This window comes from Onychomys torridus, chromosome 10 (genome assembly GCF_903995425.1).
Source record: "Onychomys torridus chromosome 10, mOncTor1.1, whole genome shotgun sequence".
In the NCBI taxonomy this organism is placed as follows: Eukaryota; Metazoa; Chordata; class Mammalia; order Rodentia; family Cricetidae; genus Onychomys; species Onychomys torridus.
Genome location: NC_050452.1, coordinates 75835531 through 75860988, shown reverse-complemented (window position 1 = coordinate 75860988; position 25458 = coordinate 75835531). Strand labels below are relative to the sequence as shown.

General features: G+C 41.2%; 1 protein-coding gene across 4 annotated transcripts in view; it reads right to left on the bottom strand.

The window, feature by feature from the left end:
• Mapk10 (mitogen-activated protein kinase 10) overlaps nucleotides 1-23217 on the bottom strand; it is a 282756-nt gene extending 259539 nt beyond the window's left edge. The window contains exons 1-2 of one of the 4 annotated variants that reach the window (XM_036200299.1): nucleotides 22767-23217; nucleotides 17931-18044 (exon numbers count right to left, since the gene is read on the bottom strand). The gene's annotated coding sequence lies outside the window, so the exon portion shown is untranslated. The remainder of the gene's footprint in view (nucleotides 1-17930; nucleotides 18045-22766) is intronic. The other 3 variants (XM_036200296.1, XM_036200298.1, XM_036200295.1) reach the window with 3 other exon arrangements.
• Nucleotides 23218-25458: the final 2241 nt, after the last annotated feature.

Sequence of the window (25458 nt, the reverse complement as noted above, 5' to 3'; positions counted from 1 at the left end):
ATATGGTAGACTCAGAATGACCGGTGCAAACACAGGAGGGTATAGGAGAGCAAACAGTCACTTCATCAGTGACGGGGCCATAAGCAGGGAGGGGAGACTCAGCTAATCTGTCACCTCTATTCCACATACAGAAAGTGAAAAGGTTATTAATTCTCAAGAGAGGGAAGTACGAATGCTGGAGATTTGACGTGGTGGACTAAGTGTGGTGGTTTGAATAAAAATGTCCTCCATCAGCTCCTAGGGAGTGGCATTTTTGGAGGTGTGGCCTTGTTAGAGGAAATGTGTCACCAAGGGCAAGCTCTGATGTTTCAGAAGCTCAAGCCAGGCCTGGTGGCTTACTCTCTCTGGCGCTGCCTGCAAATCCAGATGTAGAATTCTCGGATCCTCCCCCAGCACCATGTCCCTCTGAACCTGTAAGCCAGCCCCAATTAAATGTTTTCTTTTTTAAGAGTTGCCATGGGCATGGTGTCTCTTCACAGCAATAGAAACCCTAGAGAAAATATTGAGTGTCCTTCAGAATCCCCCACCAGCACTTGGGACCTCATTATTTCCCCCCATAGATGTCAGATACTCCAATACTGTAAGACTGGTCACTTTATTCTAAGAATATATGCTTTTTCCCAATGTCTGTCTTTTTCTACCTTTTCAACTCAAATTCCAGTTTCCTCCAGTCCAGTCACAAACCTCCTGTTCTCATATCTTCCTGACTCTTCTTTTCAGATTTCCTATTGACAGTTTGAAAATAATATCTTAGATTTACAGAGATGCCCACATTTCAAACACATTCACACAGATTATTTCACTCATACAAATAAACAGCAGACTACATTTATAGACATATTTCTTTCCTTTCTGGGCTCCACAGCTCACTCTCCCCAAGTCTAGGAGGATTTACCAGGAGTACCCGTGTTAATGGTGATAAAAATGAAATCAGTTTATTATATTGAAAAACACCCCAGGGCACTTGTCATGATAGCAACTGAGTTTCTGTTGTTATTGCTGTAATGAAACTGCTTGGTAATGATCCACATCAAGCCAATCTTTTTCAGAGTGCTAATGTTCTAATAATAATAATAATGAAATTTAATTCTCTGCCCCCAGGAAGACACTGTATGTTTTAAACATAATCATCTCGACATGCCCTACACATCCATTTCATAGATAAAGAAACTAAGGCTTTAAAATGTTGACTATGGCTCAGTAGTTAAGAGCCACTGCTCTTACAAAAGACAAGAGTCTGATTCCCATCACCCACATAGAAGCTTACAACCATCTGTAACTCCAGTTCCAGGTGATTCAATGACCTCTTCTGACCTCCACAGGTACCAGGCACCCACATGCAGGTAAAACATTCATATACATTAAATAAATAAAATGTTTAAGGATTATTGTCAGGCCTGTGGAGATGGCTGATTCAGTAAAGGCACCTGCAGGGAATGCCTGGTGACCTCCATAAAGTTGTCTTCCAACATCCACATGTACACCATGCCATGCACATACCTCCTAGCCTCCTCTTATATTAATAATAATAATAATAATAATAATAATAATAATAATAAATGTAATTAAAGGTTTTCTTTTTTTAAGTTTGACTGCATTGCCCAATAGAAGCAACTTGGGAAGTGTGAGTCTGACCTTCAACAGCGTCTCTAAGCAGGGCACTTTGCATGTCAGGACGGGCGCTATCCTGGTACATAGGTAGAAGAAGAGGACTGCAGAGCCATGTGAAGAAGTCATCTACTATCATACCAGGGACCCTGGGGTAAAGTAAGCCCGTCAACTGCCTAGCGCCATGGGGTCCTATGGTGAATAAGAGAAGCAGCAAGAAAGAGGCAAGGCGAAGGGGTTGAAGCAGAACTGCAAGAGATGATGCACCCAGCTACTGACTCATTCCCCGCACCAGCTTTTTGTCTCAGAAGAAAGTTGGAGTCTTCCCTGCCATCACACTTCTTCAGTTCTTGCGTGTTAGTAGAGACTCTGCATTTTACACATCGTAATTACTGCTGCAGTTAGGACTAGAAGACAACAGGACACAGCCTTAGCTATTAGCCTAAGAGTCAAGTTTCATTCTGCAAATATTACAGCCAGCTCCTGTCATTATTTTCATTAAGCAAAGCCACGTGGATTCTTTTCTCCAACCCTCCATGCTGGGAGCCTTAACTGTTCTGTGCATAACTTCACTCATCTATAAAGACAAGATGGGCACACAGAGACCTGGACTTCAGAAACAGGGGCATCCACAGCACCTCAGTCATAAAGAGGAGTAGTGAGAAAATGTGGGGGAGCAAAGGAAGCCCAGAGTGAATATGTGCTGATGATGTGGGCATGGGCACATCAAGGACCCCTGCGCCTCAGACCCATGGGTGTGGCAAAGCCTTCCCCAGGTGGAAGGCTCATGATGGCAAAGTTTTCTCCAGGGGTGAGTGCAAATGTTGACACCATATGCTGAAAATGTGTTCCTTAGCTCTCTTCCTTGAATGTTTACAGCCAAAGACTGTTCCACCTACAAAGCTCCTACTAAGACTGACTAAACCTGCCTCCTTGTTTGGCTGTATGTAATAACGCTGCTTCTTTGTTCGCCTCTATGCAATAACCCCATCCCACTGTTCAGCACCAGAAGCTTCGAGGATGTTTTGACTTTTCCATCTGAAGGCCCAGACCACCCCATCCCGTCTTTTCTGTGTCTGTGTGTCTGACCTTTCCTCTTTCCTTCACCAGTCCTTGTTAGAGTTCCAGGACTCAAACCATGCCAGGACTTGGCAAGAAATAAATGCAGTCCCACGTATTCTGTCATTATTTTCATTAAGCAAAGCCACGTGGATTCTTTTCTCCAACCCTCCATGCTGGGAGCCTTAACTGTTCTGTGCATAACTGCAGATACTCAGAATATCACCTGGCCCAAAGTAACTTCTATATGCACTTGTTTTTCTAACTGCTGTATAACACTCAATCATTGGGATTCTAAAGTTATCCGAGAATTCCATGAGAAATTACACCAAAAGTTCCCCAGCTCTTCCTCCCATGAAGGCTGTGAAGTAGACACTATTGCTGTTATCTGTAAGATTATTTCCAGTTTTACAGAAAGATCACAGAGGACTCCAAATTACATGGCAGCAAGTGATTTAGATCCATGTTTCTCGACCTGTGGGTCATGACCCTTTGTGGATCAAAGAATTCTTTGCAGGGTCGCCTAAGACCATCTGCATATCAGATATTTACGTTATGATTCATAACAGTAGCAAAATTACAGTTCTGAAGTAGGAACAAAAATAACTTTATATTTGGGGGCCACAACATGAGGAGCTGTATGAAAGGGCCGCAGCATTAGGAAAGCTGTAAACCATTGATTTAAACAGTAATCAAGTCTAACTCTGAACCCAAAATCTTAACCACCGTGGTATTTCAAATCTATGGTAATATTTGACATTAAGTTTCAAATTTTTCCTCTTTACCACGCATTATCCTAATAAATTTCCATTTCTTTCTTAATTAATTCTCACAGCCACCTTCATGAAAGTGGAACAATTAAATTCCTATTTTGCAAAGGAAAAAAAAAAATGAGACTAAGTGCTAGGTAGCACTGCCAAGATCACACATCTAGTGTGTGACCACAATGTGTTCGTCTCATATGAGTAGGTAAATGGAAGAGAGGCCCTGGATTCTGACCTCTGTGAATCCATACCAGACAAAGCACCACAATTTACTGAGAGCTCTCCCTATCTGTGCTCATCTTCACAGTCTCTAAGCCAACATGACAAAGAGAAATACTAACACAGGCTCAGCAGAAGTAGGAGCTGATTAAATGCTAATGTACTCTGATTTGCATTCCTATTCAATCATTTTGCCACTTCTACTAGCAGCTATTTCCAGTAGCCATTTTCAACCCGTCCTCTATAATTTGGAAAGGATATAATTTACCATTAACAAATAGGGATCAACTCTTCACAGGAAGCAAACCTTCATTTCATTCCTGTCCCCAAGAAGTCAGAGATAATACAGACAAAGGAAGTCAGCGAACAGCTACTACGAAGAGGAGAATCAGTCCATGTGTATTTAGCTAAAACCCACAAGAATATAAGAATATCACTTCTTGGTGCTAATGGCTAGTAACTGATGAGTTGCTCAAGAGAATTAGTCAACTCTTACCATCTTTGTGAAAATTAGGAAAATGAGCCCTGGCTTGGTAAGCAGAACAGAAGCCTACTGGCAGCCTAGCCAACTCAAGCCTCTATGCCACACACCAAGGGTGTGGTGTGTATCCCATGGATAGCTTTGTGTAGCAGTCAGTTCACAGGAAGAAGGGCCTTGCAGAATTTTAAAGAAACTTGGTCAATAGGAAGACACATACTGTTATGGATCTTTAAAAAAAAATATTACAAGGCTCAAAAAGGAAGTTTCCATCCATAGCTGAGGATCAATTGGCGCTTGATGGCAGCTGGAAGGGGAAGAGTAGCTTTAGCTTTAATGGTAGGTTGACCATACCATAGGGTAAGCTCCATACTCAAGAGCAGTTGGGCAATACAGATTGAACTCGATGGGTTTTCAAAAAGAAAGAAAGAAAATACATAGTTGGGGAATTGGGAAATCTGGTAGGCATTTGGGAGGTTACTCTGATATCAATACATTGTATGAAATTATCAAATAATTTAATTAATAAAAATATTTTTTAAAGAAGGTATAAGTAACTTTTCTTCATGGGGCAATTGAATGGAATGTGCTATAGGAAGGCTAACTGGTCAATAGTTAGAACCAAGTTACTGGGTCCTTTATATTCATAGCAGAAACAATTATTTGATTTATCTGGGCAATTAAAAAATACTCCCAGCCATGACATATGAGGAGGAGATAAATAAAATTTAAGAATGTGCATGGATTCATCAGAATGTTATTTTACCAGAAGGTTGATGTTCAATTGTGAGGTCCTGAATTAACTACTGACCAATTAATACTGAATTTACACACACACAGTGATTCCAGGAAAAGAGGAAAACATATTGATGATAAAGGTCATAAAACATGACTGCACTAAAAAGATATGGAAACAATGCAAAAAGCCCAGCATGACTGAGCAGCAGGTGGTATGTGCACTGAACTCATTATTCTCAAGTATCTCTGAGAACACTGAGAGCACAGCTTTACACATGAGGAGACTGAAGCGTAAGAAGTTGTGACATCGTCCGGATCTCATAGAGTAATAGGACTGAAGTTAGCAGTCGATCGCCAGGCTCTTCAGACTTGACCAAGCAACAGTGACAAGAATGTGGGTACAAGCACTGACATAGCAATTTCATCACTCTTCCTGTGCACAGCGAAGAGTCAGGACATGTCTATGCTAAAGATGGAACATCTAATAAAAGTGTGACAGAAAGAAACAGAAACAATACTATCAAAATTACTTCTCTACTAACTGGGCAATTCCTTGCTAACCAGAAAGCTTAAAAAAAAAAAAAAAAAAAAAAAAAAAACCAGTGGACTTCCATGCTTCGTTCCATCTTCCCTCTTTGGAAATAACTAAAAGCCGGTTTGCTGCATAGGCATTTTGTGTAATGACTCTACTGTTATCAACAGTGGCAGTAGTCCCAGGAAGTGTTTCATGTTTACACAGCAGCCCTCAACACAGGAGCAAAAGCACCTGGCAAACATTTGCATTTTTATTATTGATGGCTCAGTTTAATAAAGTGACTTTCCGTCAAAGAGCTTATTAATCATTACACATACTCCTATGACACATATGGGCAAGCAATCCATGTCTACATTGTGTATGTGCAGAACCCAAAGCCTTGGAGCCTGCCCATATCTGCTGAGCAGGACTGCCTGAGCCCAGAAGAAAATCACAGGGAAGCCGGCTGCTCCCACCATCACGTCTAGCTTCTCACTCTGAATTACCTCAAGTACAGAGACTTGCTCTCCTACTGGGCCCCTTCCTGCACACTTTCCCTCAGGCTGGGTCCATTCTTCCTCCTCTGACTGCTCACCCTGCCTCCTGGTCACCCTAGCACCACCATCACCCCACCCGCATCTCCAGCCACACACAGCATTGCTGTCAGAATCATTTTCTTAAACTTGCTTAGAAACGCACAGCAGCTCATCATCCATGAAAACAGACCCAGGTCCTTCACATCCCATTCAAGCCCCCCCTCCCAACACCTGAACCCTGGCTGTCATCTCTGTCACATGGACTAAACTTCTGAACTCCAAATTCACGCTGCTCCTTGTGCATTCTGCTCCTCTTCCCAGAAACTGTCTTTCTAACTTCAGTGTTACCAAAAATATTGTTAGTCAGCCATCTGCTACCACAGCCAACATGATACATTCATGTACAAAGAGAACAAGTTTATTTGTGTCTCAACCTATGGTAGGCGAGCTTTGCTGCTTTTTGCCTGTGATAACCCCTCATGCCAGGAGCAAGTATGGAAGCAAAAGCATTCATTCCATGGCCATGAAGAAAGAGGAAGGGCCAGAGTCCCACCATCTCTTTAAAATAATGGAAAGACCTCTTTCTCACTAAACATCACTCACCTCTCACTTCCAAACAGCACCTTCCTGGAACCCAGACTTTCCCATGGGCACCTTTGGGTGACAGTCAGGGTGGAAACAGTAGCAAACATGTTCACAGTTACATTGTAGACATGTTCACATTTACATTGCAGACATGTTATATTATAGCATTTTCTCCTTCCTGAGTCCAGTGGCCTGATGCCTGAGACTTCTAAAACATCCTTGGGGAAACCCAGGCTGTTCTAAGCCGTATCTCTAACTCTTCTGAAGGCACTGCTCACCCACTGCCATGCTCCTTCTCTGGAGGGGTGCAGCCACCTCCCAGATGCAACAGTCGTGATGACATGATGACAGCAGATTGGTGAGCAGACAAGAGAACTCCACCAGCTTTTGTTAAACCATTCTTTAAACAGATTTGTAGAAAATGTGAGACAATCCACTTTGTTATCAGATGATTTTTCACTCCATAAGAAAGCAGCTTTGGTAAAGAGACAGCATCACTTAGGTTAACCCAAAATGGTTTTCATGTTGTTGATTTTTAAATGAATTGTGTATGCATTTGATAGTTTACATTTAATTCTTAATATGGAAAGCATCAATGGTCTACTTAGTTGCTCAAAAATTTTTTATGAATGTGAAGATATCACTAGAGCTGGCACCTTAAAGCACAGAGCTCATGGCATCTGCAGAACCCATTTAAAAATGCCTGGGTAGAGGCCCAGTCGTTTACAGTTGTGCTGTTTCCTGAGCCTAAATGCTATGAAAGAAACTATACTACCTCTGTAAGAGATTCACTTAGTCACATTTTCCCTGCTTCCTATCTCAGCCCAAAGGCCTAGTCTGACAGCAGTGTGTCTATGGACAGTGACTATGTTTCTGCAGTGCCTAGCACAGTGTATATCTGTAAGAAGGAAGTGGGGGAGGTGGTGGTTTGTTCATCCTTCAGTGACCCCAATATAATAATCTGGTCTTGAAATGTGGCTGCTAATCTTCATGCAAATGTGTAATATTGATGGTGTATCTTAATTGACTCAGATGCCAATAGTTGCACCTGCCATGTTGATGAATCCCAGTACAACTTAGAGATCATGTCTTCTGAAGGCAAATGTTTAAAAGTCGATCTCACAAGTATTTTGGTGAATGAGCATATGTGTACACTAGTTCTTTAATGGAAAAAGATACAGACTTAGGAAATAGATGTAGTCAGTTCTGTTGGCTCTGTGTAAACTATCTATTATAAAGGATAATGAATTCTCAATAATTAAAAACTGCTTTCTTGTAACTGAACTATCATAGGGGTTAGTCTAGAGAAAATAGGAATGGGAAGAATTAAGATAATTACAAGAGAAAGGGTAAATAAAAAATTTCATATTGCAAAGCCCATCTTTGAGACCCCTCTAAGTCTGTTCCTCTTTTGCGGCCCAGGAATCTGTTTTCATCCCTATGGAGTCCCTTTGCTGGCCACCACTACCTCACCTTGGTACTTCACTGGACCTGAACTCTTAGCCATCATCCCATGCTCTGCTTCAACCTGTGCATTTTGAGCTATATAATTTTATAATTAAAAATAAATTTAAATAATCTGTTATTTAGAATCTGTTAGTTCATCTACATAAGGACTTGAACAAGAAAATATTAATTCGGGGCAGAGCTACAGTGAGAATCCTGCACCAGGCACTTCTTCCTTTTCCAGAAAACACATGATTAAAACTTTAAAACAATTCTCTAAACCCTTCAAAGCAATCTAAGCAGGATTGATGCACTCCCTCCCTCCAAATAAAATGTTTCTTGTATATGCCATGCTTGCAGTTGCTGGCTGCTTTGATGCGGAATAACTATGCATGCAAGTATGGACACCATCTTTCAGAAGCCTATGATCCTCATTTCACACCGTGGGTTCCAGGCGTGCCAGCCAGTCTGCTTCATGGTGGCCTCTCATAGAAGATGTGGACATTCTTTAACCAGAGGGGTAAGTGGAGATATCACACTCTGTCTGGCTTAGAAGCAGAGATGGTTAGCAAACTGCGGGTGCGTCCATCAGAGCTACACACCTACACACGCAATGCAAGGCTAGAAGGTAGGTCCCCTAACTCAAGTCTTCCTGACGGACTACATTCCATGTTGCTAGCTTGAACTGCTATGGGAGACAGGATAGTCAATAGGTGGGTGGAATTTTGTGTTTATTGAAACTCACAACATTTTTAAATAGTTTAAATAGTCTTCTAGTCAATATTTCACAGAGTCATTCCCCCAACATGGGGTCAGGCTGGACCCACAGTATGGACCTATGGGTAAAGGTGTTTGCTACCAAGCCTCATGACCTGAGTTCAATCCTAAAAGTACACCTAACGAAGTGAGAAAACTACTCCCACATGCTGTCCTCTCATCTACACCAATGATACACTTACACACACTAAGCTGTATTCCAACACTGAACTACATTGATTCTCAAGACTTATTAGTTTTTCTAGGAACACCACCATTAAGGTTGTTCACATTCAAATCTAAAGGAACTTAAAGGTGGGTGACAAAATTTAAGATACCCACAAACCAGGCCCCCCAAAAGGATAGCTAGAAAGAAAACATTGATTCTTCTAGCATTATAATGTTTATATCTACACTATAAATAATAAATTGGTACATGCAATAAATACTATTCAACTGCAAACTAAATTCTTCACATTATAACTTGAAAACAGTTCTTACGTTGCACAAACTCTCTTAACATCTCATACCTCATTTCAATAATAATTTTTCTAATGCCTACCATCAGAATACATTGAATTTTTCATGAAACCCCCAAGAAATAATGAAAAACTTGGAGACACTGATTTCTTCTCATTTAAATAAGACCCAAGACAACCCAGCTTCTAAAGTGCAGCATCTGATCCAGTGTGGGGCTATGTAAGAATGCTTGGTGACTCTGCATCTGTCATCCTTAGAGGTATATAGCCTGAGGGCCTATCAATCAACATAAAGAAACTGTCTCCGAAATTGTGTCCAGAACTAGAGAGTCTTGGTCCACTTGAGCTGCTGTAGTAAAGTAACATAAAGTGGGAGCTTGTCAAAAAACAAAGAACAACTAAGGGATGATTCTGCAAGCTGGCAAGTCCAGGATACAATCAGATTCTGTGTCCTGTGAGTTATGTCCCAGCTCAGAACAGCAGGACTTCTCACTATGTCCTTCCTCACTTGATGGAAAGGACCAGTCTGTTCTCTGGATTCTCTCTCACAGGAACATTTTTCTTTTTTTCTTTTTTTTTTAAGATGCAAGGAGTTCGTGTTTATTATGCTTTTTTTCTCCTTTTTTTTCTCCTTTTTTTTATTTATTACATTTGTGTTTTAATTTTACACATCAGCCATGGGTTCCCCTGTCCTCCCCCTCCTGCCCCTGTCCCCACCTTCCCCCCATCCTCTCCCCTCAATTCCCATCTCCTCCAGGACCAAGACTCTCCTGGGGATTCAATTCAACCTGGTGGATTCAGTACAGGAAGGTCCAGTCCCCTCCTTCCAGACTGAGCATGTGTCCCTGTGTAGGCCCAAGGTTCCAAACAGCCAGCTCATGCACTAAGGACAGGTCCTGGTCCCACAGACTGGGTGCCTCCCAAACAGATCAAGCTATTCAACTGTCTTACTTATCCAGAAGGCCTGCTCCAGCTGGGGGCTCCACAGCCTTTGGTTCATAATTCATGTGCTTCCATTAGTTTGGCTATTTGTCCCTGTGCTTTTTCCAATCTTGGTCTCAACAATTCACACTCTTACAGTCCCTCCTCTTTCTCTACAATTGGACTCCTGGAGCTCCACCTGGGGCCTGGCTGAGGATCTCTGCATCCACTTCCATCAGTTATTGGATGAGAGGTCCAGCACAACCGTTAGGGTGTTTGGCCATCTGATCACCAGACTAGGTCAGATCAGGCTTTCTCTCGACCATTGCCAGCAGTCTACAGAGGATGTATCATTGTGGATTTCTGGGGACCTCTTGGGCTGGAGAGATGGCTCAGAGGTTAAGAACACTGGCTGTTCTTCCAGAGGTCCTGAGTTCAATTCCCAGCACCCATATAGTGGCTCACAACCATCTGTAATGAGATCTGGCGCCCTCTTCTGGCCTGCAGGGATACATGCAAGGAACATTTTTCTAATGCTGAGCACTCACCTCTTTGACTGGAGCTAGGATTTAGTATAAGAATTTGGGAGGGAGATACACGAGTATTCTATTTGAAAAGTACTTCCTTTAGTTTCACTAAGTCAAACAGCCCCGAGAATTTAGTTTCCAGTTTCAGTGTGGTTAGCAGCAACTGAGAATCAAGACAGAGCAGCACTGTAGCATGACAATTTCAGAGCAGTCCTTGATCTATCTCATTGATAAGGAGTCTGGTTCCACCAACCTGTGGGAATTTTTCTTACTTTAATTATACCGTATTGTTTCTTGGAATTCATGCCTTGGTATTTACCACAAATTTAAATCGTATCAGTGTTTTAAGGCTTCATTCGGGTACAGCTTTCACTTTTAATGTTAAGGAGCATGTCAACCTTTTTTTAAGTATGTAGTTCAAAGTAAAAGTCCCTGGGCCCTGCATTCACTTGCTTCATGACCTGAGGAAAGCCACTAAATAGTCTGCACTTCCTTGTCATTACTGGTAAAAATCAGTGTGTTCAAAAGGACTTCAGAGGGGACTGAATGGATCTGCACAGACAGAACACGTCAAGCCATATGTGGTATGCAGTAGTCAGTCGAATCAGCAGGCATCTTCAGCTTTATCAGAGCCTCCTTCTTCCCGCCCTTGTCTGAGCAACTATAATTCATGAATCCTAAGGATCGTGCTGCTACGAGATCATTTGCTTCCTTTTTCCACTCAGAGCAACAGAATCTCTAACAAGCTTTTCATATTTGGTGAACCATGACTATGGTCAAATATTTACATGGACCCAAAGTTTCCTACTGTTCATAAAGCATGCACACATAAGCAATTCCACAGGCAGCAAGTTCTCCTGTGTGTAGTATCTGCTGTCTACTTGACAGTCTCTTCTCCATTGACATTTTTAAAAATTCTTGTACCCTATAATTTCTCCCATGTGAAAGCCCCTCAAGTGTTTTTTAAAGCAGTGCTTCCTCAGGGCCAGTCTCAAGCTCCATTTCTCTACTCCAGGCAAATCACTGCAATGCCTCCTGAAATGATAGATAGATAGATAGATAGATAGATAGATAGATAGATAGATAGATGATAGATGATAGAGATAGATAGATAGATAGATAGATAGATAGATAGATAGATGATAGAGATAGATAGATAGATAGATAGATAGATGATAGAGATAGATAGATGATAGATAGATAGATAGATAGATAGATAGATGATAGAGATAGATAGATAGATAGATAGATAGATAGATAGATAGAGATAGACAGACAGATATATCACAAGGTACATTTCCTCAGTCTTAACTGTCCTGACTCCCATTCTCAGGACCCACTTCCTCTTGTGAATGCCCTTCATAATTGAAGTCATTAAACGCTGCACACAATATTCCAATGGCCTTCAAATAGTAAAAAGAACAGTGGGTACATTGTTTAGGAAAACAAAATGAGTTTTGGCAAAACTCAGTCACCAAATGCAATGCTTGTAAAAAAAAAAAAGAAAGAAAGAAAGAAAAAAGAAAAAAAAAGAAACTAGAGTCATGTGTTCTTTTGAGAGGTATGTCAAACATTATAGGCCATTGCTTCACCCATTCAAATGAAATTGGGAACTCTGCCAAGCCATTTTCCAGATTGTATCAAAGATACTATTTTTCATGCTTTTATAAGTTCGGTTGTTTCTATATGTATCTGGATATTTCCCTCCCAGATCTTCCTTTGTCCTGCATCTGTCATTCTGTTTGTCTGTCTTTCGTCTGTCTGCCTCTTTCTCACTTGTCTTTCCAGAAGCCATCATTCAACAAGTAGCAGATACTGAGCTGTACAGAGGAGCTTCAGAGATAAATAAACCTGGCTGTCATTACTTCCTTGTTAATGCAGTCACAAGGCACAACATCACAAGTCACTGTAGAGAGCCAGTGAAGGGGATATGTTCAGATTGCTAAAAAGGAACTAAGAAAGAATGTCAAATGGGAAGGATTTTAAAAAGAGTATTTCTAAGAGAAGACACCAGAAGAAATCTAGAGCCAACATACACAGTACCTCTTAGTTTTTAATGTGCATAAAAGTCACCCAAATCTTGTGAAAATGCATATTCTCAGTCAGTGAGTCTCAGAAGGTCCCGGAATGCTGCATTTCTCTTGAGCTGTAGAAGAGGCCCACAATGTGTTTTCTTAGTGTAGCCAATGTTTGGGAGGATAATGACATGGTTTGAATATAGACCGTCCTCCACAAGGTCATGTGTTAGAACACCTGGTCCCCAACTGTGGGAACTTGAGGAGGTAAGTCACTAGCGCAGGCCTTTGAGGATGACCCCCAGCCCAGACTCATTATCTACTTCCTGATCCAAAGACTGTGGGAAAAATTCAGCTACAAGCTCTGCCACCATGGACTGAAGTTCTTCCAGCATCCCTTCCCCATCACAATGGACCAAAATTCTCTGAAACCCTGTAGCTAGAGTTTTCCTGCCTGGCCCATAATCAGGACAAATCTCTCTCATCCGCCAGATGCTCAGACCCAACCAAGTAAACACACAGAAACTTATATTGCTTACAAACTGTATGGCCGTGGCAGGCTTCTTGCTATCTAGTTTTTATATCTTAAAGTAACCCATTTCTGTTAGTCTATAAGTTGCCATGTGGCTCATGGCTTACCAGTACCTTACATCTCGCTTCTCATGGTGGCAGCTTGCAATATCTCTCCCTCCACCTTCCTGTTCCCAGCATTCTCTTCTCTGCTTCTCCCGCCTATACTTCCTGCCTGGCTACTGGCCAATCAGCATTTTATTTACACAGAGCGATATCCACAGCAAAACCCCTTCCTGCTTAAAAATTACTTCAGACAGATGTTGTGGTCAAAGTGATGGGAAAGTAACCAAGACAACCAGCAAGGCCAAATAAAGATGCTCCTCAACTGTGATGCTCCCTCCAGCAAACGGATCACAAGATGAAACTATCAGAAGTCAAAAGCACACACGATATACCTAACCTTGCAAACATCATAGCATGGCTTATCTCACCTCAAATGGACTCAGGACACTTCCATTAGCCTCCAGTTGGCCAACATCATCCCATGAAAAATGTATTTTATAATAAAGTGTTGTGTACCTCATCCAGCTAATTGGGATCTGCAGATTCCTGCTGCTTCCAATCATCACAAGTGGATTTTGCCCAATACATCACCAGCTGGGCAAAAGACCAAGACTCACAATCTGAAGCAGGATTCTTTTTAATGATTTTTTTTTATTTTTGAAATTAAAATACAACTACATCATTTCCCTTTCCCCTTCCTCCCATGTGCCCCTTTGCTCTCTCTCAAATTCATGACCTCTTTTTCATTAACTGTTGTTATCTGCACACACACACACACACACACACACACACACACACACACGTACACATGCACATGAGTACACACATATGTGTGTACATATATAGTCCTAAATATGTAACTACAGCCTTCAGCATCTGTATGGTGTTACTTTGTATGTATGTGATATCAGGGATGACCACTTGATACTGGATAAGCAACTAGGAAGGTTCCCCGCTAAGTAAGACTATTTCCCCTGTCTCTGAATTTTTAGTTGCTGAAACATGATTCTTAATGGATGTATATCACTTAAGCATTATTGTGAAACAAAAAACAAAACAAAAAACACTAAAAACCAAAGACAAAACCATAACTTAAGTACTGTAAGTTGGAGCCTTCTACGGGGAACAGGGAGAAGGAAAAAGCAGAATTGGCACTATGCAGAAAACCACAGAGGAGAACCCCTGAGTGTGGATGTGGATTGAGACACACTGGAGTCCCTGGCAGGAGTCTCTAAGATGGGGCTGGGCAAGAATGTGGTGGTTTTTGAGAAGGGAAATTATTACATGAACAATAGAGAATATTGACAAGTCCTCATTCGGGCAGGTTATATGGCAATAATTGTAAACTAAAACAAAAATGTGTAGTTTCATTGGTAGAATCATCAGCAAAAAAAAAAAAATATGACAGTGCTAAGGTTACTTAAATAAGTCTGAGAAAGATGCTGAACAGAGCCTCTGTGCCAGTGACAACAGACTTCCACCAAAGGTCACTGACCTCTGAGGGCTTAAGAAACAAAGCAGGTTGATCGTAGGGCCACATATTAACTTAAAAGGCAGGAGGCTGTTATTTGGTATTTTGTTTTGTTGTTGTTGTTGTTGTTGTTGTTGCTTGTTTTGCAGTCTTAGTGTCTATTCTTAACATGACCCTTGGTGACCCATGATCTTGAAAAGGCCACTTGCTAGCAACCAGTGCCACATCTTTTGGAAAGTAAAGAGTTGACCCAAATAAACACTGTGGTCTCTTTTTAACCCTGAACTTTATAACCCTACAGGCTTTAACTGATTTCTTATTAAATGTTAGAATCATGAAGTATGTTCTTGGAGGTTCCTACAATACCATGACTATACATACACACATATGACTCATATGGACTCTGCCTAGCCCACAGATAGGGAAACCTGAGACGGTTTTCATCCCCACCTTCTCCACCCACCCACTACATTTTTATATATACATTTCCAGGTCTACTCCTTTGGACAGTTCTTTACCTTATGCTTTCATTACTTTGTTCTTGCAGAAGCACTTAGAATGTTCCCTCTGGCCTCAGCCTAATCAGCCTCTAAACAAACTCTGAGAAACTAAAGAGCTTTCAGGTCAGAAAGACTTCTAGCTGCATGCTAGGTCCACAACTCCTTCCCTGCATAGCTGTCAGTCAGTGATTTAACCCCCTAAACTCTGAGTTCCCTTGTCTGTAAGCCACAAAGATGATTGAAGATTGATATCTGTCAAGTGCTCAGTGTGGTGCCTATTACACAGTAAGCATTCAAAAATGATACCATTTTGAAAGCTACATCTCAAAAAGGCTGGAGCAGGCACTTCACAAAAGAGGAACATCAATTGGCCACATTTTTAAAAAGTGGAACGATATTCCTCATTAGTAATCAGCAAAATGCAAATTGATACTTATATGAGTATAATTACACATTCACCTGATTAGAAAAACCTAAGAACTTGTAAATGAAGTACAGAGGAAAATGTTGAGTTTCCCTACACCATCGCCATGAGTACAAATTGGTGTGTCCAACTCAAAATTATTTCTAAATTATTTATTAAAATTAAAGACACATATATCTCAAAACCTAGCAATCCCTCCTCTTGGCATTTATTCTAAATGTATGTGATGGAAACTAAATAAAATCTGAGTTTCCATCAACAGTAAAAGGATAAGCAAATTTTGGTATATTTCTACAATAAAATGCTATACAACAACTTATGCAAATATACTATATGTGTGACTCAAGTTTTATCACCAGAGGATTAAGAATGCATGTACTGCATTAACAAATTATGTGGAACTAAAGTGAAGACAGACTGAAATATATATTGTGGAGATACTTAGATGTAAATTCTACAAAGAACAGCGGTGGGGTGAGTGACAGGTAGGATGGCTATGTGGTCACCTGTGATGTGGAAGGAAAAGTACATGATCTGGAACATATGGTGCTTGCTGGGAGCCTATGAAATATGATACATAATCATCTTTACCTTCTCCTTATTTAATATGTTCTAGTGGGTAAAATACCCACAACTTTAAAGTAAGTCAATTGTGTTTCTCCTAAGTAAGACCTCCAAAAGCTCTTCATTTTAGTATAAAATCCTAGTGCCTTACCTTTGTCTAAGAGATCCTTCCTGTTTCTCCCATACCCTGCTATACCAATGCTGAATGGGAATGCTTCCAAGCAATGGCTCTCCCAGCTGATGGTCTGAGTGTCCCACTGTGCATTGATTGTGACTTTCCTCTGCCTAACCTAAATGTCCCTTTGCAAAGTCTTCTTTGACTAATTTTCACCATACTGTGAGATGGTTCTCTTTGAAATGCCTTTGCTCCCAGTGTCTACCAACCAAATCACACTTCAAAAGTATACCATCTTTATGATGAATCTGTCCTGCTAAGAGCACATCATGTAAGTAACACATTCTTTAAACTGAGAAGTCCTTTAAGACAGAGAGTTTCATCTATTCCAAAAGCCAACAGGTATGTACATGACAGATTCCCATTAAATGTTAGCGTGATAGATAAATGTTTAGCCTGGGGACAGTGTATGTCTTCTACTCACTGGGAATAACACAGAACAACATATAGAGTCAACCATATAAAACTGTCATTGTTGTAGTTCACAAATGGTTGGTTACTGGCAATTGTATATGATTCTCTCTTCACAACAAACATGGAACACATTTTTATAAAGCACTCTATAGTGGAGACACTTGGATCTACATCTTCACTCTGATGATTGGCAGATTGTAAAAACCATAACATGAATCATTATAGAGTTCATTTCCTCAGGTTTCTGCAGCTATAAGCACTACATTGAGCCACAGGACAGCCTTACTACAAAGAAGCCACCAAGCAAATGAAAGTGAGATATCGATCGCCGGCACCAATCACTTCCTTTCAGAGTCTTACAGGCAGCGTCACTGCATTCTGTTTCTCACAGATGTTACTTGACAGAATATAGCTTGTTCATCTCCACTGTGGTTTATTAACTGCTGACTTTGGTGGCTATCAAGCATCAATATTTGACTTTAAAGGCATTCTGCTTGGGTATGCTGATATTCTTATAAAATAATAAATACATTTTCCAAATTATTCTAAGTAGGCAGAGAAGCTAGATACATCGTTAATGTTGTTTATCATGAGCAAATGGATTTGTAAATTAAAATGTCCACAAATGTGATAGAATTGTCATTCCTATGTGCCTGAAGATCTAAACAATGTGTGTGGGTGGGGGTGGGAGTTGTTGGGGTATGTTATGTGTGGTGTGTGTGTGTGTGTGTGTGTGTGTGTGTGTGTGTGTGTGTTTCTGAAAGGAATTAAGCATTTAATTTATCTCAGGACCAATTTTTTCCACTAAAGGAGTTTAATAATGTAGTAGCATGCTACAAACTAAAAATACCACTTAAAATAACATTACCTAGCTGTTATTCTACAACATGATGTTATTAGCTGAAGCCTTCCTATGTAGACTGGGATGGCTCATGGAGATGATATCATGATATATCTCAAAACCACAGAATTATAAGAGGTATTAGAATGGCCACACCACCAACTACTGTACATGCTCTTTCCTATTGATTTTTACCTAGATTGACACCATTTGGAGCAGTGTTTATTCAGATCCATAGATGAGACAATATGTGACAGGTAAGTTGGTCATGTTGACTATAAATGTTCTATTAAGGAATATTTGTAGATTTTTCAACTCACCACTGCTTGTGTGGTTTCTCATCTATAGGAAAGGGGTCTAATTCAACAGCTTCTTGCATGAATTGCCATAACCAAGATCTGAGAGGGTCCTGCCGGTGGTGTTCTCACACTAGCCTAAAATCAGAGCAAAATGGTACGTCAGTTCAATTTGAAGATTCCACATTTAACTTCATTTGCACTATTAAAACAAAATACTAACATCAAATACAGTAAAACAATTTTCCTATGTTGCAAGGAGCAGGGAGATGACATCGGCTATTTGAGGTAATAACTTCTGTTAGAATGGGTTGCAAACAAAGGAACTTTGGTGTCCACAGCAGAACAGCTGCATGTTTTTAAAATCTGAACATAAAACTCAATTAGTAACTATTTGACTGGACAGGATATTTGCTTTTCTAACAGTAGCCTTAGCTGTGAGACACATCAGTTTGGCCTCCACTGGAACACAGTCTTCATTTTACAGTAGAGTTCACAGGAACAATGTCTACATGGTTACTAACAAAAAGGAGGAAAAGGTAAAACCCTCTAAGATCTGAGACATAAAACTAAGTTTATGTTGGTCTGTAGTAATCCGATCTTTGACCCACTCTTTATCCTTATTGCTTCATTAGCTTAGACCAGATTCTCAAGGCCTATGCCAGTTTTCAATTTTCTACCTATTGACAAACCAGGAACTTAATTTCCATCTTATCAAATCCTGAAATAATCTCCTTTTCTAGTCAAATAAGAGTCTCACCCCTGGCCAGGGTCTTCCAATGATTTCTAGGAATACCTTCCCCACTACTACCCACTCAGCTACTTCCAACATCCCAGCATAGTCTCGTTTGTCCTGTATCACCATTTTAGAGTGGAGCATCTTCTTCATTGGTTCTGATGCACTGACCATCAAACTATCCCATCCTCACCGTATAACTCAACTCCCCACGAGCATCGACTCAAATGGCTGAAACTTTGTGTTCTCATCTCACTCCCCTCCACCCACAGCACTTCTCACTTCATAGACACCTACTGTGTACTAGTCTGAGCAAGACAGACCTGAAGGCACAGGCGATCACTGTGTGGTGATCCGTATGCAGAGGGAGCCTCCGCCTATAGACACCAAATAAACACAGCCAGACAAGCACACCTGGGGACCTCCCTTCCCACTCTGTGGTTCCAGGTCCCATTTCCACACAGAAGGAGCACAACAACCCCAATATCCCACACTCGGGAGGCACCTGGTGCATCCAAACAGGCCACTAGCCACAAACCAGGACTCGGTTTAATTTCTGAGAGGAAAACCCATTGACATGAATTTGTAGGGTTTTTAAGTCTCTGTTGCTTATGTTTTGTCTTGTTCCTGATGTTGGAGGAGGAGGAGGAGGGGGGAGGTGAGGAATCACTGGGGTGCTGTCTCTCACTGTGCAGGCTGCCTGGCAATGCCTGCTGCCCTGGACCACAGCCGCGCCTTCCCTCTGCACACCACTCAGGGCGTTTGAGCCGCTGTGATTAGAACTCTTCTTCAGGAGCCTTCCGTCATTTGTTTTTCTACAACACTCGGATTTCCATTCCCACCAGCACTAATTTCTTAAGCAGTGGGTTTTGTGTCTTGTGGGCACTAGGGCTAAGAATACGAGAAAAGCTAAAGGTAGCTTGTTGGATGTCCAAAATGTCAAACTACAAGATCCTTTGCTGAAAACAGCAGTGTTCAGAGCCTGCTTTCAAACACACAGGGTTCATTCATGGGTTTTGCAGTGTTACCCAGTATGTCCACTCATTTTTACCAAGATTCTCTATTTAAAAAAAAAAAAAATGAAAAATTTCTACATTAAGCATAGGGGAACCAATCAATGGTCCTCAAATATACAGATTTATAAGTTCTCTTTCTTCACCTTCATTTGCTCATGAGGCTGAAATATACTCAAAACGAGGGGGAAAAAAATCTTGTCAAAATGCTAGAACTTCCATGTGAAAGCATAGGGAGAAATGGTGTCTAAAAACACAAGTTCCATTCCGAAAGACAGTCCTCTTCAAGCAATATGCAGCAAGCTGTCTTTTCGGCATCAGCTGCACGGTGCTCAGGATTATGTAATGCAACAAATAACCTCAATACACTGAGAAACAAATGGGTTTTGTTCGTCTTGACTGATATAGCTCCTCTCCCAGGAGTCCGGAGGCCCCCTGTAGAAGGTGCTGTAACAGCTGCATGTGTGGAGGGAAGTGCTCAGCCAGCCCGAAGCTAATAGAGCAGCACTGCACTCTTTTCCTGTCACTGGACACTTCTGCGTCCCTCCAAGCAAGACCGCCACAAGGCCCAGCAGGAGCTTTGAAAAGAATTTTAGAGGAAGTGGGAGGAACGGAGGGGGAGATCCTCTAAGTGAAGACGTGTCTGCTTCATATGCAGAGCGAAGGAAGGCTCCTTTTCTGCTAGCATCCCATTTTTCCAAGGAGCAACCAAAGATGTGTTTGGTTTACTTGCAACAATTCCACTCCACATCCATCCTCTAGCTACAAATAAGACCTGAGTTCAGCTCTAGAACAAGAAGAAAAAAACGCCTGGCCCTGAGTCCAACAAGCAAGGAACCTCAATTGGTCTTTATCTTTTATCATCAGGATGGGAAAACTTTGTAGCTAAGCTTATATTCAAAGAGATAGATTCATTTACATGAGGCTCTAATATAACATTCAATATACATATGTACCTTTGAACACTTGTATTAGGCAAACCTTGTTTGCTTCTGATACAGCATACACTGACAGTGAATGAGTTTTGCTGTAAATTTAAAATAACTGTATTTTATATATTTTATAGCATCCATGATCAACTCTCCTCTTAACCTTGGAACATCTCCACCACGTACTAGGAAACTGTAGTACTAGCTGCAGATGCGCCAGACAGTCACAGTGAGAACACACTCAGTCCCTGTGGGATCTGTTCAGAATCACCCTCTTCCGGCATGCGAGCACACACCCTCTCCCAGCAGATACTGTTTTGGGGAGCAGCAAGGAAGCTGGAGGCAGCTGAATTTGCCACTCCCTGTGGAGCTCTGCCTTCCCCATCACCTGGAATGTCTTTCATTACAATTGCAAAGATTTTGCAGAAACCAGAGCCCCACAAATGAAAGCTACTAATGGCAGGAGGGAAGGAGAAGCCACTAAGGACGCTGGAAACTCATACTGAAGGTCATTCTACCTTTCTCAACTGCTTTTTCAGTCCCGTTGTAGGGAAAGAGACAATCCCTTCTAATGCTGGTAGATAAACAAACAAATCCAATACTTTGTGTCAATACTAAGGGTAAGACCAAGGTTTTCAAAAAGAAAGGAAGCACGTACCAGAAGCAGCAAGACTGGTATATCAAACTGTCCAGCCCTAAAACCCAATGGTTCCAAAGTGGAGTTGGGAACTTGTGAATTCATTCATGAGCATGGCTGGCTGTACTAAAACATACATGCCCACCGAGGACAGATGTCTACTGAAGCCTCTCTGAGTGAAATGGCCATTACCGCAACCATTTTAAATATGTTGATCAGCATTCTGCAGGACCTTCCAGGATTGGCAATGGTAGCATTGGGAAAAGGGGAGAAATTGGACAGGTAACACCTGGCCCATCTAACACCCACCTTCCTTTGCTGCCAACTGTGGCCTGTCCCATATGACTTAGCCTGTGCTCATGAAAGTTATCACCAGCGCTGTCATACAGACACATTGCTCTGCAGCAAAAGCAGACCATGTAAACAACCTTGTGGTTGCTTCAGAGCCTGCTGCCCTGGGGTGAACCATTCTTTTCTGCGGCCAGATTGCAATGCCCTTGAAAGTTACCTGCATAAGGCGGTCAAAGCAGCATCTTGGTCTCTATATTTAAATGTTGGAGGGAAAAGAAAGGAATACACACAATGTATATATATAATTTTCTTGAAATATCCATAACCTGATTTACTTGAAGGCTTTCCGATAAACCACACTGATTCTGCTGAAGGAACAAAACACATAAATTCTGATAACTGTATCACCAAGCTCTTTCCCAATGACAGCATTTGTTTCTTCTGAAAATGCTCTGACATTTCTAGGGGACACAGTATCTCAGCGCAGAATACCTGGGAACCTTGCCATAGAAAAATGCTGCCTGCTGTGACTGGGCGATCACTTTCTTAAAGGGACCTTTACCTATGTAGCTGTGGTGCCAATGTTTGCTCTTTTCCCTGGCCAAGCCTCTGTTCTGTGTTCCTGTCTGCAGATTTAGCTCAGAGTCTTTCTACCAGAGGAACATCATTAGTTTGTGAGATATATATATAATTAGTTAGTTTGCTATATGTGTGTATGTATATGTGTGTGTGTGTGTGTATGTATATATATATATATATACATATATAAACTGTATGAATATATTTCAGAATATTTAAGTTAAACCTGTCTGAAAATAAAATTTTTGAGTATTAATGACATTTTTAAATATCTTATGAGATCTATAGCATTTCTCAAACTGAGAGCTATACTTCTAAACAATCCTCTCTCTCTCTCTCTCTCTCTCTCTCTCTCTCTCTCCCTCCCTGCCTCCCTCCCTCCCTCTCTCCACCCTCATGTGTGCATTTCTCTTACTCTGCTTTGCCGGGTCACAATAATAATGGTCTGTCCCACCTTCTGGCACTCTTCGCTCCTCGGTCTGAGAAGAGGATGCCCAGAGTAAAATGCCAAGGTCTTCTTACCTCACTGACAGACAGTACGTTTCGTTAAACTGGCTCTCCAACCCCATCGCTTCCTACTTTCTCATGCTCTCTCCCATCCCACAAGACCAATGACAGATATCACCCACCCTCCCAAAACAGGTTAGAACCCAAAATGATCAAGGAGTCACCTACCATTCCGTGCTTGAGAACTAGGATCTTGGTCCGGATGCTTGCCTCAGAAATCCTCCCTACTGGGTTTTCATTAGCCACATTCCAAACCAGAATAAGGAGGAGAGTCTCGGGAGGTGTGGAGATTGTTTAAAAATAATAACAGACAGGTGATTTTCAAGAAGACCCAATCTTTATCTCACTCAAGCCCCTGGGAACTGAGAAGTGAGGAAGAGAAAGAAAATTTGCAAAAAAAGAAAATAGGAAAAAAAAAGGTAAGCATATAATATATGAAGCACCACCCACTCCCATAAAAATAAAAAGAGACGGGCGGTTTGAAAAGAGTGACTTGCAGAATCACCCTCTCTCACTGCCTGGAAACCATTGTGCAGCGGGAGGCTGCCTGTACCATTGTGGAGCCTACCAGAGGAGACGGACAGAGGGCTTGGGGAATGGGGTTGCTATGGCAACTGAAAGGAGCACACATGACGTCAAAGCCCAGAGAGGTCTAGGGAGGGGTAGGAGGAGGGAAGAAGAAAAAAAGGAAAAAGCCTATCTGTGGCAACAGCTACCTCGTTTGCTGGCGAAATGAGAAAGAGGGAAAATGTAAAAGGAGCAGGAACGTGGCAACCAAGATCTGCGAACTCAGCGCTGGCCGGGGCTGCGGGGAGGGAGGGGTTGTTGCACAATGCCAAGGAGCGCCTCCTCTATGTGGCTCCAGCTCTGCACAGCACCGAGGAGGACAGATCGAAAAGCCATCGGGCAGGCAGTCACCCTCGGTTTTCAACCGCCTCAGCTTTTCGCAAGCAGAAAGAAAGGCAGAGATGTGCCCTCCCTCTGAATGTCAAAATAAACAAGAGATGGTCATAACCTCAGAAGAGAAGCAAGGATTGGAGCTGCGCCCGGACCGCAGAGGTCATTTGTCCGACACCATCTCTTCTCTGTCTCCCTATTTCGTGAAAATCCTGCATAAATATCCACTAAAGCAAACTCACTACTGTTTATATTGCAGTTTAAAGTAGAGAAGAAAATACTGGTAATTTGTTTAGAGTATGGGATACTTTTCTTCAGGTTTCAGAAAACTCTATAGAAAACTAGCACAAATTTCATTTACTACATGTTTTAAGCAATTTTTCTGACTTTGACTGCTATAGAACATTTTTAAATTGTGAAAATTTCACACACACACACACACGTGTGTGTGTGTGTGTGTGTGTGTGTGTGTGTGATAGCTTGATGGAATGAGAGCATTAGACTACTTTCATTATTAAAATTTTTAGCAAAACAATTTTCACCTTATGTTTTGAAAGCAAACCTAGTCTTTGAACTTCTCAAGCTATATAATCAGATCCAATCCTATTTTTCTTTTTTCTTTCTTTTTTTTTTCCCAGAGCTGAGGACCGAACCCAGGGCCTTGCGCTTGCTAGGCAAGCGCTCTACCACTGAGCTAAATCCCCAACCCCCCAATCCCACTTTTCTTAAACATCTTCGAGGAGGGTTTCCATCTGTTGAACCAAGTAGCACTAAAATGTATGCTTCTGCACTGTGGTTGGGAACTGGCACACTGAAGTGAACAAGGAGCTCTGTCATAGGCTACTAGAAAAGATATAACATAAAACAGGTGCAAAGCCAGCAGAGACGCAGACCCTGCAAGCATCACGACAGCGCGAGGAACCACCTGGTTTGGGGTTTCTGTGCTGTGATTGGTGCTCTTTTGTCTGAGAAGGAGGTTAGAAAATGAAACGCTCCTGTGGGTTTCACTCTAGTCCTCCCAACAAGTTTTCAGTTGTTCTTTGTTCGAAATTCAAGTCCAAAGAATCAGTAGTTAATTATTAATTTTTACTCTCCACTTGAGTCTGCTTATAAATTATGACTGCCTCATATAAAAATATGGATGCAGAGCCAAACAGCTTTATGATAGACATCAGTTGATACACTGGCTTTTAAACTGTTGGTCTGTATGTTCTTTCATTCTTTTATTTCTCACTCCCCACCTTGTCTGTGCTAGGAATTGAATGCCAAGCCCTTACCCATGCTAAGCAAGCATTCTGGCACCATGCAGCATTCCAAACTTGTTTCGTGTTTGGATAGCACAAGTCAACCCCCAATAATTCAATATCGATTAAAAAAAAAACTGAACTTCAGCTTTTGCCTTACACTGTAAACAAACAGTAAGTCAAGAGAAGCTACTCACCAAGACATGAGAACTAAACATCTCTAAAGCTATTAAAAATAATGTGTATCTTTTAAAGAAAAAAAATAATTTTTGGATTTGAAGGAGGATAAGATTTTGTAGGGCAAATAAATGTACTCATTCTGAAAAGAAAAGAAATGTACTTCATCAACAGTAAAAGCTTTTACTAACCCAAAGTCATCAGTGAGAAAGCATACTAAATGATAACATTCTGGATGTACATGTGAAAATATATTTGACGCATACAAATTCCTGGATATATAAACATTTACTATTCAGCAATGAAAACAAACATGTAATGATGTCTAATGAGTAAGACTTTGACAGACCTTTGACAGGAGATTTATAAATAATCCATATGTATATAAAAAAGCATTCAACATGACTAGTCATGAAAAAAAACACACTAATTAAAGCCACAAAGAAATTCCATTCCATGCCTACCAAAAAAAAAAAAAAAAAAAAAAAGGCTAAAATGAAAAGCACTGATTCCACCCAGTACTGGCAGAGCAATGAAAAAGC